This window comes from Oxyura jamaicensis, assembly GCF_011077185.1.
Source record: "Oxyura jamaicensis isolate SHBP4307 breed ruddy duck chromosome 3 unlocalized genomic scaffold, BPBGC_Ojam_1.0 oxy3_random_OJ106475, whole genome shotgun sequence".
In the NCBI taxonomy this organism is placed as follows: domain Eukaryota; kingdom Metazoa; phylum Chordata; class Aves; order Anseriformes; family Anatidae; genus Oxyura; species Oxyura jamaicensis.
Window position 1 is genome coordinate 59,081 of NW_023303761.1, and position 16,755 is coordinate 75,835.

At 45.7% G+C, this 16,755-nt stretch overlaps 1 long non-coding RNA gene across 1 annotated transcript; it reads left to right on the forward strand.

Moving 5' to 3' along the window:
• Nucleotides 1-6,288: 6,288 nt before the first annotated feature.
• Nucleotides 6,289-6,605, forward strand: LOC118157149. Its single transcript, XR_004746553.1, has 2 exons — nt 6,289-6,446; nt 6,483-6,605. It is a non-coding gene; the product is annotated as an uncharacterized LOC118157149 (long non-coding RNA).
• Nucleotides 6,606-16,755: the final 10,150 nt, after the last annotated feature.

The following is a 16,755-nucleotide window of genomic DNA, read 5'->3' on the forward strand; positions in this document are numbered from 1 at the left end:
GGTGAGTGTTTTCCATGTTAAATTTTTTCTTGGTTGCTTAGATATGTCTTTCTCTGTTAGTCCTTCCTGCTCCTCCACCCCAAAATTTCCCAAAATATTTTACCCAAGTGCCTCTCTGTTCTCCTGCATTTCACTCTTGACTCTGTTGGATCTGAGCCCCAAGGTGAATAGTTTTCTTTGTATGTGACAGCAAGCCCAAACACTGAATTGAGGGCAGAGTATTATGGTAGGAGCTGATGACCATAAGTGTTTCCTCTTCATGTTGGTTGCAGGCATCTGAGTTCTGCAGTACAACTGCATATCTATGCACCTAAATACTCCCAGTAGTCACTCCCTACATATTCAGATGTCTAGAGCAGGTGTGATGGCCCTGAGAGCACCAACAGGCTCTGCGATCTATTTCCTCCATTCCTTGGGTTTTGTTTGTCCCTGTCCAAGGTCATCTCTGCTGTGTTACCTGGAATCAGGCTGCTGGGAAAACAGCTGAGGTGCAAGAAGGAGCAGGGTAGAACTTTCAGGGTGGAATTTTATCCACAATTTGGGATATCCAGCAGGTGGCTCCAATTTTCAAGAGTATTCCATTTCTTATGGCCCCGTGTACCTTGCGTCAAAAGCAGCACCATAGATCAGGCCCAAAGCAAAGTCAGCAAACCACCGTAAGACTATGCTAGTGGGAGCTCCTGTCGGGTGGTGGACGAGAGGGGTGGTGGTGCTTATCAGCCTTTCCCCAGTAAGCAACTAGGTTGTGCCAGATTCCTTCTACTCTACCAAGAAAAGGAACCGCACCCTTCCTTGGTGCTGATACCAGATAGGGATGCCCCATTTCACAGAGCTATGAACAAACAAGGAAACCTCTGTTAGGAGATGGGAATTCCAGTCATAGCTCAAAGACCCATAGCAAACAGCATGTGTAGGTAGTTCCAGTAAACCATCTCTCTCTTCCCAGTAACATTGGCAATAGCTTGCTTAAATCCTCCTCCACAAGAGCCAGGAGCTAGAGGAGCTTTCTAATACCATCAGCCAACTCATGTATCTGTTGCCCAACTCAAACTTGGCTGTTGGCTTGACAAAAGGCTTCACCTTAAACCCTTAAGTACCTGGTGTTTGACTAGCTGGACATCTTTTCCAGCTACTGAGCAGCTGAAGAAAACATACCTGTTCTTAAGGATGGTCCGTGGGTCTTCTCTGCTCAGCCTCTGACATTTGGGATATGTGTAGGTATTTATTACCATTGGGAAGATGAGAAATGGAAGCATTTCTGTCCTTCTGAGAAACTGTGTGATCAGTCTAAAAGGTATTAGGGAAGGAATTTACAAGTGCTGCAACACACAAAGGTCGTGTGGCTAAAAACAACAACAAAAACAATTTCCTCAAATTAGTTTGCCTCTTCCACCAAATGGTGTAGTTTCTTTTGGGTGACCTTAAAAGTGCCACAGGAAACCTTTGAGTCAACACCATCTTCTTTTCAGCAGCAGTGGGAAGAGTGCTCCTTGTCCCAGAGCCACAAAACTTAGAAAACAAAAATAAGTTTTATTTATTAAGTTTTATTTAATAAAAAATAAGTTTTATTTAATAAGTTTTATTTAATAAAAAATAAGTTTTATTTAATAAAACAAATAGGTCTGGGTCTTAGACCATTGGGTCAGAGGGGGTACGTGATTGTGAAGACATCTCATTGATGTCTGTAAAGGAGGAAAGAGATCTAATTCACACAGAAAAAGTGTTTTGCAGAGGGCACTGTACCGAATGTAAAGGTTTCTCTGTATGGAGGTTTTCTGTTTTGCCTATCATTTTCAATGCAAACGAGGAAATGGCTTTCTGAATGAATGCCCTCTGCCCGCTGGAATTAATTTGTATTTGCCTTTCTTTGGGCTCAGTTACCTCTAATCACCCGTGTGATGACTCTGTGGTTCTCATGGAGGGACCTGGTCTTTGCTGTCTCATGGCCACGTGGGTTTTGCAGTGAGCTGATTGACATTTAGGGCACAAAGGTGAGTGGGAAGCAGTACGAGCAGAATGATCTTTGACAGCACGATGCATAAGCATATTCAGGAAGGGTCAAAAGGTCTCTTTCCACTGGAAGAGATATGCAAATCTATGAACTAAATTTAGTTGTAACCCACTGAAGTGTACTTTGGTACATGTTAAACGTGCATCAGTACTGTGTGTACAACCCAAAGTCTTTCACCTTGGAGCCTCTTACAAATGGCAGATTTCTATTCCCTTCCTCTTCTCCTCTGTAAGACATTCAGCATGGGAAATAATTTGGAGGACCTGCTCCAACTGTCCTGCCTTAGGGTCATATGGGACATTGTCCTGTTTCTGACTGGGAATAAATTGCAATAAAAGCTGGGGGAAAGGAGGAGGAAGGGAGATGTTTGGCAATATGGAGTTTGTCTTTCCAAGTAACCATAATGAGCCTTGCTTTCCTGGAAATGGCTTGACAATGGGAAGTAGTGAATAAATTCCTGGTTTTGCTTTGCTTTACCTAGTGAATGCCTTTATCTCAGCCCAACAGTTCCTGCACTGTTACCTATTTGATCCTCTCCCCCATCCCACCTGGGGAAAGCGAGCGAGCAGCTGTGTGGGGCTCAGCTGCCTGCTGGGCTAAACCACACCAGACATCTGCTGTCAGAGCAAGGTTTCTAAATCTGTGTCTTCCTAGACAAGTTTATTATCATAACACCTACATACGTAAGGCTTCCTCTCTCTTGTAAATAAATCAAGCACTAGATAAATAGCATAGTAAGTGAAAGGGACATGAGAACCTAAGAAAAGGCAGTACACACATAACCTCTCTCTCCACTATTGTGCCTGCCATGGGGATGAGACAGGGAGAGAAGCTCTTTCTCTACACCCTCACTTTGCCCCAGGAGAACACCATTTGTTTGATCATAACCTAATGTATTAACTGTCCAACCATGTTGGACTTCGTGCCAGACTTAAAAAGAAAAAACTTGGTCCTAGAAGCACTCCCAGCTGGGTTCTTCCTGTGCATGCAGTCACCCCCATGCCAAAGTCTGTGCACCACGAGCTCTTTAACTCTTCATGAGCTCCTGTTCAGGCTCTGCCTAAATCCTGCAGGTTCTGCTCGCTTCCAACTCTAGGAGACATCTTCTTTCCTACCTGGGCTCTAGCTGATGGCACCACTTTGATGACAACAACATTCTTCTTCCTCCTTCTTCTTGCACATGGTGTTTGCTCTTGCACGTATTATGTCTAGCCTAAGGGTTGTCCTACCTTGTCCTTTTGACGCAGCAGGTGAGATATTAACATTACTTTTGTCCTTGTCCTGTCCCATCTGTGTACCTTTAGCTACTACTTGTCCTGCTTTTTTGGAGCAGAAGCTCTGGGTCTGCACATCAGCCCTGTGAAGGTATCCTCCTGACTGCTGGGCTTCTCTGTGTTATGGCACAATTACTTCTATTAACAACTCTTATTTGCTGATAATTGCAATAAAAATTGAGCATTCCACAGTAGACTGCATTGTATGGAGTCCTCGAGTCCCATGATGTGCAGGATACAGCTTTGCAGAGCTCTGCACACCCATAACCCTCAGGTGACCATTTCTGTTTGAAACTGTACCATTAAAAGACATTTCCTTCATTGTCCATTGTCAGGGGAAAGGATGGGAAAATAGGCGATTTTCTGGAACCGTCCATTTCAAACAGGGTCCTGCTAACCCAGAGGAAGTCGCCTGAGGTTTCAGAAAGAGATGGGTGGGTTGCGCTTTGTGGATAGAGACTCAAAAAATCCCTGAAGGAATTACAGTGTGCTTTCTGCTGGGGGAAATCCAACAATCGCACGAACACAAAGGCTCCCAGTTCCAGGCGTTTTCTACTTCCTCGATTGGTTTTCACAAGTGCTCAATGAGTTCTCCATCATCCTGCAGAAGTTCCTTATTTGGCCCATGTCTCTGCGCTGGGATTTCCTATCAGCGACGAAGGCCCTTGTTTGCCTATTGTCAATACTGCTTTTAGCGCATGAGGCTTTATATAACCCTAGCCAAAACACGGTGTTAAAGCCACAGCCCTAATTTAATAGTTAAGGAGCTCCAGCAAGGCCGAAGGCTCCAAGAGTAAATCCTGCTTTAACTGCGCCAGAGAGGTGTGTATCTGTGCTGAGCCCAGTAGTGAAGACAAATGAAGCACCTCACGCAGAAAGACAGCCTGCTGTGATGCACACGTGTCAAATATTAGTGATTCCCATGGCAGTTTGCACGGATGGTTGATTGCTGGGATTATCCCAAACGTAGGCTTTGCTTTTCAATTAAATCTGTCCAGCTTCGTTTTCCCACATTTGCTCTTTCTGTGCTTTTCTGTAGGAGATTAAACGGCCATTTAGCATTTTGTGCCTTCTCAGCATGATGATTACATTGCACGTTACTGTGCTTGTCATTCTCCTGTGATGAAGCGTCTCAAACAAGTGTGGTTAATTAGCCTAAAGACAAACTCGCGTCATTTAAACCTGAAAGAAACCCACAGGGCTGAGCAATGGCAGCGTACATCTGAGGTGCTCCAAACACCCAAATTAATTGTTCCATCACTGTGATGAGTTTCTGTTTTTCTTCCTTTGGAAGAAAAGCACTCCCTGGGGGCCTTATTCATCCAGATAAATAGTTTCAGCTGACCACTGGCTGCATGGGAGGGCAGACCAGAGCACGTCATTCCTGTTGGTATGAAACCTTGCCACCTTCAGCACCACTCTCAGTTCTAAATATATTTCTCTAGTCGGATATATAATAAGACATTTCATTACTTCCTTCCTTCACAGCAGATTAGAGCAAAGTGAGTCGGGATTTGCTGTCCCCAGCATGAGCAAAGGTTAAATATTTGCTCTCTGCCAGAATCGCCAGCACAACTGAAATAGCCCTTTGCTGTCCCCGTGCATGTCAGGGCACTGCAGCTCACTTCATGGTCATGGCACCCCTTGGGGACAGGACAGGTACGTGGGATACCTGCTGGGTCACGCTAGGGAGCCGTGGCAGCTCGTGATTTATGGTGGTTAGAGCTGTCCATGAGATGCTCCAGCCATCTTCAGGGCTCCATAAGGCTTGGTGCTGTACCAGCTGATTAAACTTTGCCATGCAATGGAAGAGAACTGGAGGTAGGAAAATAAATAAATAAATAAATAAAAAGACTCGCCTGAGGTCCTGCAAGACTTCCCTGGTCTCTCAAGCAAATTATCCAAACCCAGGTGAAGCTTGCATTTATGCACATACAGAGGTTACTGTTAATATAAGGAAATTTGGAACACACTTGTTAATGGAAAGCACTTAAAGGTTGGGTGCACAGCCCAGGCTCCCTCTCCATGTCTTTTTTCCCCTTTTTATGCAAAAAAAAAAAAAAAAGTGATGTCACTGAGCACATGAGCAAAGTGCATTTGGCAGTGAAATGTCCTATTGTTCGTGCTTGCTCTTATAGTCATAAATAAGCAATCCGGAGTGGAGACCACAAAATGCTGAAATAAATTCTTGTTGTGTGATGAAAGAAGGGTGCTGGTAGCTGTAGAGACTGGAGTCCTATATTCATTTTTCCATCTCAAGACGTCCTCAGAAGGGGCTGTCCAGATCTACCCCACTCCGACCCTGAACACAAATAAGGAGAGCAGCAGTCCTCAGCTGCTTCTGCAGTCAGGAGGGAGAAGTTGAAATCTCCAGATAGCAGTACGGATGGGTGGCACGTGCCCCAGGCCACCCGATGGGTTGATGTGGGACCCTGGTGCTGTGGTGTGTTATCTTCCAAGAATATCAGAGATGGTGCAAAGCTGGGAGAGCCAAAAGCAAAGCAGCCATCACAGCATCCTTCATTTCATCAACATATCCTCTGCTCCAGGTCTGAGCCCTGAGGTTCCATCCCAAACCTTCCTGGGGAGCACTCTCGTTAGGGCATGAAAATAGCCCCCAGGAGCCAGCTGGACACCAGCTCCATGGGGCAAGGCTCTCCCATGCTGATTCACAGAGTATCTCAGCACCTTGGAGGCAAGAAAGGCACCTTAGCTGAAAGCCTGAAAACACCTACAGGGCTTGGACTCCAGATCACTCTGTATAGCAGCAACTGAGGCTCCTAGAACAGTTTCCCCTATAAGAAAACATAATTTATTTCACTTCCAACCCCCTACTGGCTCCCAAAATGATTTCCCATCTTGAAATTACACTCTCCTGCGAGTACCCCCACCCAAGTGTCCCTTCCATCCACTTTCCCCCCCGCATCAGGAAATCACTTAGAAAATATTTCCCAGGTTCCTTCCTGGCCAGAGGTCATCTCCGTGCTTGGGGCCAGCAGGAACCGCTATGTTCTCTGACACAACAAACGGAGAAGGAAGATCTGCCCTGCCCATTTAGTGCTTTCGGGCTCGTGTTTTTCAGCTGCAACTCCACCCCACGCCAGTGGAGAAGGGATCGGATCCCACTGATCGCAGGAAAGGGAGGTTGTGGGGTTCACTGGGTGAAGTCACCGCCAGCTACACGCTTCGCTCTCCAGCTCACCGAGAATTTATCACAGGCTGGTTTGCTGCAAAAAGAAAAGTAAAAACGAAAAAAAGAAAACAGCCAAACCAACCCTCCAACCAACAGCACGCACACGAGGTGTGTTTTGAGCTCTGGGGAAAACAAAGGGCAGAGACCGGGGCGGGAGCTGACACTTGGATGGGAAGCTTCCTGCCCAGCAGAAGAGGACAAGTGTGGAAAGGACTCGGACAGGACCAGCACTCCTCATCCTGCAGGTACGCGGTGATGCACTGGGTTTCCCTGTGTGCGTCAGCAGCTTGGGGCTGGTGAGGGTGGCTTGGAGGGATGCTCAGGGCCAGATTCTTTGCATGCCCGGTAAACCTGCTGCAGGTGTCTGCCGGGGGAGCTGCGGTCAGAGCACTTCTTGTTTTGTGGTGATTGGGTGATAGGTTCCCATAGGATGCTTTTGGCTTCTCGGTGTAAGAATTAAATCATTCGAGATTCTGACAAAGTGCTATTGTCAGCCTGGCTAAGGAAATTGTGACTGCAACTGATTTAGACTAAACTCAGGGTAAAGAGGGATATGCACGGTTATACTGTGCTAATCTGGTCTGCACTTATGTCCTACGGCATGCTACATGCTTTCAGGAAAAACAAACAAACAAAAAAATCAAACCAACAACAACAACAAAAATTGACTGCAATAACAGATTTTGGGGAGGTTTTTTATGCTTGCAGTGGGCTGTGGCTGGGATTTGCAATGCAGATGGGATTTGCAATGCACAGTATTTTTGTCAGCTGTATGAAATGGTGGATTTGTTTCTTTTTAGTGCAACCTTTGGTCTCATATTAGATGATGTTTGCTGACAGGCAGGAGGGATTTGGGGCACCCAGGGTCACAGAGCAAGACGCCGCTGTGTGCTATGAATCTTGCATTTATCTTGTTTCTATTCTTTTCTACCTGTGTTTTGAGCTGTTAAAACTAAACCCAATTTTGTGGTGTCATGCTGGGGTGCTGAAGTGCTGTTCCCAGTGTTCAGAGTCAGGGGGATGCAGGGGGACTTTCTGCTGCTTTCACCCTCATCAGTATGTTATAACCCCAGCAGTCCTCCTTCATCCGAACCCTTCTGGTGCAGCAGCACCTACCAGTTTCTTAAGTGACTGGGATTCAGTGAAAAGGCAGACACAGCGTGACCTTCTGCAACCTTGTCTCCCTCTCCCCATCAGTGGGAAAGCGATGCTCACCGATGTGCTTAAGAAGCACAGATCTGGGGGAGAAAGGTCTGGTTTGAATGCTGTAACTCACTTCCAGTGACAGTTTTATGGGAAGCACTAAGATTGTAGCAGGCAAGGGAATAGCAAGGGAAAGGATGCTGGGAATCTGACAGCCTGAGGCTCCATTTCTGCTTGGTCACTTGCTGCTGAGTGGTGAAAGCTGAATTTCTCAGCCCACAGATCTTACTCACATCCAGAAAATTCCTTATCTGCTTCTCTCACTCAACCTGCTTTGCAATGTCTGGCAAAATTGTGGAACAAAATCCTATGCAAAGACATTTGGGGACAAATCTCTACCATCTGAGTAGCAATGACACTTGACTGAATTCAGTAATGGCTCGGCCAGCCTAGCAGGAGCCTGGTGTGAGCATTTGGCATTATTTGACTTCCCTAGAACTTCTCTGAGTTTACCTCCGGTGATCCAGGTTTAAAAAACAAACAAACAGAGAACATGCGTAGGCTCTAGGAAGATATCTTTGTCCTAATCTCCTTGATTATTTTTATTTTTTTAACACCTCTTAGACAGGCTTAATAAAGCACTTTTCCAAGTCTGAATTGGAGACGTGGGAAATTCCTCAAACTAGGCAGAGCTTCCTCTCATTGTTAAAACACAAAAGGCCAGCACAGCCTTTACTAGATTTCCTTTTTTTAACCCATTCACGGTGATCAAGAAGGTCTCCGTGATGCTGCTGTGCATGGCAGTGGTTCCTGGTTTGCAAGAAGGAACGAGGGATTACAGTAAGAAAGTACGGATGTGAATTGCATCATTGGTGAGGGCATCATTAGCCTTGGGGCTATATGAATGACAGCTGAAATGATTTGCTGCTGGAATAAATCTCAGTCTTGTTTGAGAATCGTGGCTTTTTAAGGCTGACTGGGATCACTTTACAGCAAAACCAAACTCCTTTCAGAAGAAAACCACCTGCAGTTTTGCATGAGGCAGTCTCTTAGGACAGTCACCTCAAAGATGGGTCCAATTGCCATTCATGAGCTGATCCACAGTAACCACACGGTTATGTAGAGTTTATTTCTCAAATGATCTTGCACATTGCTTTGTCTGCCTATGGGCAGTTCCCACCCATCAGCTAATCTGATCCAGCACCTACCGTGTGTGGGATCAGACCTGCTTGTCCCCTTATCTGTGCTCGGCAGCATCCTGCCCATGGGCTGAGCCAGCACTGGGTGAAGGCAGAAGCTGGAGGGCTGGGATGAGAAAAGCAGGGAGCACAGTGCCACGGTCCTACAGTGGGCTGGAGATGTTGCATTAGGAAAGTAGGTTAGATGGAAGACACAAGGTGGACGTTTGGGAGCAGGGAGCATGTGGAAGAGCTTGAGAAAAATGATTTGCAATGGGTTGTTTCTCTCTGAGAGAGGAATGATCCTCTCTGCTTTTTGGTGAGCAGTTCCTGCAGAGCAACAGGGTGTCCACTAATTACAGGACTTTACGTGCATGTTACAGTGCTACATTGGTGGACACTGTTAAGGGATTTTTGACTACATTTTTTCTACATCAGCCTATTCTGAAGTATGTCCACTTAAGGTGGTGGCCTGTAAGACAGGTTTCATGCTGATGACCATGCTATGTAACCTTAATATCTTATTTCTGCACCCAGCCCATAACTTGTCTCCAAACTTCAGAGCAAACCAAGTAAGATGGGTGTACACAGTCTGGCTGGGAAGGAGTTAACTTTCCTTTTTCATCACCTTAAAGTGCTGCAGTTTGGATTTGTTGCTAAAACAGTGTTGATAGCACACCGGTGTTTTTGTGTTGTTATGTGCACAGCAGCAGCGTGGAGCACTGTTATTGCTCAACAGTGATGCATAATATCAAGACTTTTCCCAGCTGCAGGCTGGGAGGGGACAGGGCTGGGAAAGCTTCCCCAAACTGTCAAAAGGGCTCTTTCATACCATATAACGACATATTAAGTGATAAAAAAAAATGGCAGTGGTGGTGAGCAGAGGGCAGCAGGCAGGGTTATATTGCAAAGTGGCCATTGCTTGGAGCCTGCCTGGGCATCAGTCTGCTTGTGGGAAGTGGTGAGTGATTGTCTTTACATCACTTACTGGTCTCTCAACCCATTAGTTTTCTCACTTTTCATCTTTCTATTCTCTCCCCCATCCCATTAGCATGTGGGGAGCAAGCGAGCTGTAGGCCAGGATCAACCCCCCCCCCCCCAGCAGCATATTTAACTCACCTTTCAGAGACCCTCTAATGGACCACTTTTGAATAAGCAAGGTTTTTACCAGCCCGGAACAACCCATTTGCTCCTCTGTGTGATCTCAGTCAGCTGACTTACACAAAGTCACGTTCTTTTTAGGAAGAACTCAAAGGTCACCTAAAATTGACTGCTCCTGGCATTGAAATCCTTCCTCCTGGCCTCATTTGCCTTCTAGGTATTTCCACAGCTTACACTTTATCGAGCTGATAGCCCAGGCACTGATGGGTTATTACTACCCCAGCTTCTCTCTAAATGCCCCATGAAGCAGGGAGAGCTCAGATCATCTTAGTTTGGCACAGGGACAGCAAGTGTCTGCATTGTTGGCTGCTGTCAGCCCAGGCTCTGCTTAAACCCACGTCAGCAGGAGAGAATGCTGTGGCAGGCTGGGTCTGAGGATGCCTGTGAGTAGCAGAGCTGTATAGATTCCCCATTTAAATCTTAATGCGAAACATTAATTTCCAAATGACTTCCCCAAAAACATAATAGGGCTGTGATCTAGTATGCAATTTACTGTTCTCAGAAATTCTTCAAAAAAGGCAGAGCTTCCCTTCATTGTTCATGCACAGGGGAAAAGCTGTACTAGAGTTCCTGCTTCAGCTCACTCCTGTGACCACAAACTTGGCCTTTGACAACCGTCAGGTTGAGTGTGTAAAAACCATCTTCATTCCAAAGCCACCCCTACGTGCCTTATGACAGGCTTTCACAGCATGGCCCTGATCCCCAAATGGCTTTGCTCTTCCTTCTGGAGGAAGAAAGTCTTGAAATTCTCACATGGGGTCTTTAAAATCTTGGTTTCCTGACCCAACTGCTGAAATCCTGGATAAACCTGTGCATGCCTTAAGTCTGTCCAGCTGTAAAACAAGACTGAGGATACTTCCTTCCGTTCACTGTCTTGTTTCAAGCTCACAGCTTAAAAAGTCCAGTTGCTCTTTGTAACTGCAGGTCCTTAGCTAAGGACACTCAAGATGTTTTGTGCTACTAACAAAAATCCGTCCCAAAAGCTTCCTGCTCTCTTCCTGAATGTCTTATTTCCAGCGAACCTTGCAACAGTGGCATCAGCACAGTTTCAGCACTACATTACAAAACCTGGTGTAGACCTAATCCATCTGACAGCAGTTAATGGAGGGTTCCTCTGTCCCTAATGTAAATGCAGATGCTTTTGAGGGTGCTTTGACTTAGATTGCCTGTATGGTCAGTGAAGAGAAACAGGTGCTTCTGTAGATTTACCATGGGATACGGCAAAGCACCAGCCTCTTCCCACTGAGGGCAGAGGTGCTGAATATTCCTAATCCCAAAATATCCGCATTTTGCCTTAGGCCATGCTAGAATTAGGAGAAACACATGCAACAGCAACAGCACAGCATGAGAGACTGGAGTTGTTCCCCGATCATGTCAGGACACGGTTTATCTCCATATGCCTGAACTCTCCCTTTCCCTGCAAAGCAAGGCACCTTAGGCTGCTGTCTGGGGACAGCCTCTGGCCCATGTTGTCCTTTGAATCATTCCTGTGCGTTTTGGGACAGAAAGCTAGGACAGGACAGCCTGGCACTGACTGTGCCAGGGAACAGGCTAACTAGTGAACCGTTCAACTAGAAAAACCTGACAGAAAAAAGACCTCAGGAGGTCATCTCCTCCAGCCCTCTCCATGGCAGGTATTTGTTTAAGCTCTCCCAGGACATCTCCAGGGCCTGAGAAATGCCACTGATCATGATTCTACGTTGACGACATTAGGCCTTGTTCTCACACCTATTGCCAGTGATGAAGATAATTGAATCATAGAATCACAGAATGGTTTGGCTTGGAAGGGACCTTAAAGCCCATCCAGTCCCAACCCCTGCCATGGCAGGGGCACTGCCAGGGATGGGGCACCCACAGCTCCTCTGGGCAGCCTGGGCCAGGGCCTCACCACCCTCTGAGTAAAGAATTTCTTCCTTGTATCTAATCTAAACCTCCCCTCTTTCAGTTTAAAAGCATTACCCCATGTCCTACCACTACAACCCCTATCAGATTCCCTCTCCTGCTTTTCTGTAGGCATCCTTAGGCCCCCTTAGGTGTAGGTACTGGAAGACTGCTGTGAGGTCTCTCCGGGGCCTTCCTTTCTGCAGGCTGAACAACCCCAACCCCCTCAGCCTGTCTTCAATAGGCTCCTCCAGCCTCTCATCAAGATGAAAGAGCTTGGATGATTCTGAAAACATCATAGAAATGTGTAGCCTTCACAGAATTTAAATACCAGCACTATTTAGCATTTCTGAGTTAGCCTGCTCTACAAAAGACAGACCAGTAGAAAAATAATAAGGCTGGCATTGAGATCAGTGGATGCTACTTTGTACTTGTACGTTTCAGTTGCTAGGTGTGACGGGCCAGACCTCAGGCAGGAAATGCCTGCTGTCCACAGCAGGGCTGTATAAACTCCAAATGGCTGACACCTGCACAGCTTGCAGCAGCTTCCTACACAGCAGGCTGCGCTTGCAGCAATAACAGGAAAAAAAAATCAAGAGGTTAATAAAACGAAACTAGCAGGAAGCATGTAGTCATCAGACTTTCTAGTACTTCGGTACTTTAGTACTTCTATAGAAATAACCTGTGGCTGGCCTGATTTAGGGACCTAATCCAAAACTCATTGAAGGCCATCGAAATTCCACTTTGACGGATGTCGTTAGGCCTCAGTCTCTACTGTATAAATACAGGAGTGAGAGTACATGGATACTCCCACCTTCCCCGTACCCACACAGAGCTGAGCTCCAAATCTCTTGCTTCATTAAAGCTAGCTGCGAGATAGGCCTGCCACTGATAACTGCAGATGCTCCAAAAAGGATGAGGAGGGGAAGGCTCCTCATTAATGGCTACATCTCTTCTCCCATCACAGCCATAAGAAGTGAGCAAATGCCTCCAGACAGGCGCCTTTCAGAACATCCAGCATACAACTACGTGAAAAGATCTACAACAACACAGACTTGCATTGTTTCACATTTTATTTTTGTTGTTTTTATATTTACTGTTTTTCTCCTATAATACTCCAACACAAAGTTCAAGCAGGAGCCTTTAGCAGGAGCTGGACAAAGCCTCCTGATCAGAGGGGAGAAAAAAAATGCCAGGAATAGGGCAAGAACTGGGCAGGGCTTTCTTTTCCCAGGAAAGTGGTGATTTAAATGCTTTTTCCACTTCAGTTGCAGCTACTGCTATTTTCAGCCATAAATATCAAAACGCATGGAGCATTCATCCCTTCACTTGTGACTGCCATGACATCTGTTTGTGCATAACTAACTCACCAAAAATAAAAATTGCCAAAAATTCAAGCCCCACACATCCCTTGGCATAACCAGCTACCTCGACCCCCTGCACCATACTAGGCATAAAACTAGAATAACACAGCTCCTCAAACGTCACAGAGAAAGTATCTCACAGCCTGTTTGCATCCTTATCACTGTGCCATTCGATGTGGAGTCCTTGATTAATTTCTGTTTATTTCAGTTTTGTTTTCATTCAGATGTGTTATCTAAGGTTAGCGCAACTTCCCCCACCCCCCTTTTCCCTTTTAGCCAACTCTCCCATGAAATATTGTTGTGACTGGGTGTGTGTTTCTTAAAGTCATTGTGTGTTTTATGTCTGAAACAAACATTGTCTGATCATCCAACTTATTACGCATTCCCCAAAGGTCAAGTTTTAGGCATAAAATTGAAAGTTTCTGTTGTGGCTTAGGACAAACAAACTGGACAAGCACTAAAAACAAGGGCTTTACCCCTAGAGATCAAGTCTGAAAAAAATAAAAAATAAAAAAATCTCAGTGGCTGTTTAAAAAGGGTAAACCAGGGCCTGGCTGTTAAAAACTTCAGGGCAACCGTGCAGCTAGACTGTCTTATGCCAGCCCCCTATCTGCTCTCTTCACGCCTTCTCATCATTAGCATCTCCTGCTTCCTCTCTCCATGTGTCCTTCATCTCCACAGATCTCCTGGCATCATAAGACTTTCCTAAGAAATGCCTGAAGGGAGGAAGAGCTATTTAAGCCACAGGAAAATGATGGTGCAGAGACAACTGAGTTTAATTAAGATCAAAAAAAAAAAAGTTATAATGTAATTGGAAAGGTGAAAAGCAGAGCAAGTACCAAGGAGGTGGGCTGACTGCTGTGCTAGAATGACATAGGACTCTTCAGCCTAGACAGCTTTTGGGGAATATAAAAGCAATATGTGCTGCTATGAGGCCATGGAGAACTTGTGCCATCCATCTTGATAATTAAGGACCAAATCTGACCCTAAAAAGTGTGCTCACCTCTGCTTCTGCTGGGACTGCCACCAACTCCCCCCACGAGGGACCACATTCCCAGACACGGAATACAGAAGTGTTTCAGCCATCAGGAATAAAATACCACTATCTTGAATGGCTGCATCAGGATGGACAGTTCTGTGTATTGTAACACAGAAATGCTCGCTTCGGCTTACACTTCTGTTTTCATAACCCCTTGCCAAAGAAGCCACTCCAGGGTCAGTGCTTCTTAATTTCTCCCCATCAGTTATTTATTTATACACATTGATTAGCTCCCCACAAGGCTTCTCTTCTCTAGGCTGAACAGTCCCAGCTCTCTCATCATCCCCTGGTACGACAGATGCTCCGTCCCCTTAATCATCTTCGTATGGCCATGTCTCTCACATACTGGGGTGCCCAGAACTGGACGCTGTGCTTTAGATACACCCAGAACTGGGAAATCTCAATGCTGACTCTGGTATCAAATGGGAAATGTTGTTCCAAAGGCTCTAGAAAGGAGACATGCATGGAAAGCCTGAGAGGCCACCGAAAGTGCCTGCCTGTTAGAGAGAAGAGGGTGGACATCTGGGAGTGGGACAAAAGGTGGAATAAGTGGGGCCTTGCTGAGTTAATAGAGGAAACCTCTGTTCAGGACACCAAGCAATGAGCCATGGGGCTGTAAGTGTCTACAGAAGCCGCCTAGCCACCAGACCTGAACCACTGAACCCTGCTGCAAGGGTCCATAAAAACCACTGAGCCCTTCTGCAAGCATCCATAAAAACCACTGAACCCTGCTGCAAGGGCCCATAAAAACCACTTAGCCCTGCTGCAAGAGTCCATGCCAAGGATATGATGCTCCTGCCTCAGGTACTACCCAGGCGCCTCCAAACCATGCACACTAGTAAGGCCATAGAAGCCATAACATGTGGGCGCAATCTCCTCACCAACGATAGAGGTATCTGCTCTGAAGAAAGGGTAGACCTCAGCAAGCCTTCCCATCCCAACACCATGAAAAGGATGCAAGTGCAGGTGAGGTTTGTTACCTAGCCTCACGGGAGATGAAGGCCAGTGGTCCATCATTAGCGGGGCAATGTCCCAAGCAGGTCAGCTAACCAGCACCCATGACAGGGCTAATGTCTTGTCAAATGTGGCAGGCCATGTTACAACTTCCTCCTTCCCTGAGCTAATATTTAGCCAATGAGTATTGCAGATAATGCTTATTCATGTCAGAAAACCCACACTGATCCAGCAGATTGTTGTTCTGCACTGATGAGCAGTAAGTCCAACTGCTAACCGTTCCAAGAGGGCAAGGAAGAGGCTGGTTGGTACTCTTCAGTCCGTGTGGCAGTGCTTGTGAAAAGCTCTGTCTGCTGTTCTCAGAGCATTAGGGCTGCCTGAAGGATGTGGTACTTCAGCCTTTCAGCTAGGCAGTGCTTTCTGTGCTGTCAGCTGTCTGGCTGAATGGGTCCTATTCCAGCTACTGTGCCTTGCAAACTTGAGTCTTAGGAAGTTTTCTTCTTCTTGCAGGAAGTCCTGCTTGGTCACGGTATGATTTGAGCCTGTTCTGCTGAATGCTGGGACCAAATTACTGTGGTAAATTGTTAGATTATGGAAAAGGATCATAAGTAACTCATAGGCAGGCTTACAGAGGAACAGAAATTTAAAGTTGTAGGTCAAGAAGGAAAAGTTTATGCTTTGTAAACAAGGATAGCAAAAGTGACATAATGTAGACAAGGGAATGAATAAGAGTTCTTCTGTGGAAATATCATCTGGGAAAAAACCTTGATAAGGGTGTAGATACTGTTCAGCACCTCTGTGTTTGAACTGGGGGGAATATTGTGTTAAAGTGATCCAGAAGGGAATTTCTGAACATGCCTAAGATGGAAGTAGCAGAGTCCAAACACAGCTCTGAGAACCCAGATTAGGAATAGCATGTCTCCCCTGAATCTCTTTCAACATAAAATTAATGCCAACTTAAACTTAATTCATTACACAGAAATTAAAGCATTGCGGAGAAACAGAAAAAGGTAATTAGAAGAAGGTAAATAAACCTTATGCCCCATCCCACAGACTCAGTTGGTGGCAGAATAAAGGGCTCTCTTCCATGTCAGCAATTCTTTGCCTGTTCTTAACAGCATCCACTGAAGGAAATTTGCAGCTTTTTTTTTTTTTTTTTTTTTTTTTTTTTGTATCCCAGTGCAGTGCTTCGAACCTTTCAGCCACACATTTTCCATAGCCACCAACATATTTGTCTTTGCTTCAGACTGTGTGACTTCATGTCACCCTTCACCTAGCCAACACTGTGAACGTTTATGTAAATCCCTTACCAAGTGACATACTGTTATTGTGTCTACAACTGAATCTTCTCTAAGCCAAACAACCTTCTACCTGTCCTCATAGGTCATGTTCCACTTGTATCTTAGCATTCACATGGATCTCCTTTGGATGCTCTCCAATACAGCAACATCCAGCCAGAGCACTACAGCCAAGGTATCAACAGCATCAAGTAGTTGCAATCTTGTTACCTTCTAGATCTTAAAGTAAAAATACTCATTAATAAACCTCAGAATGAGA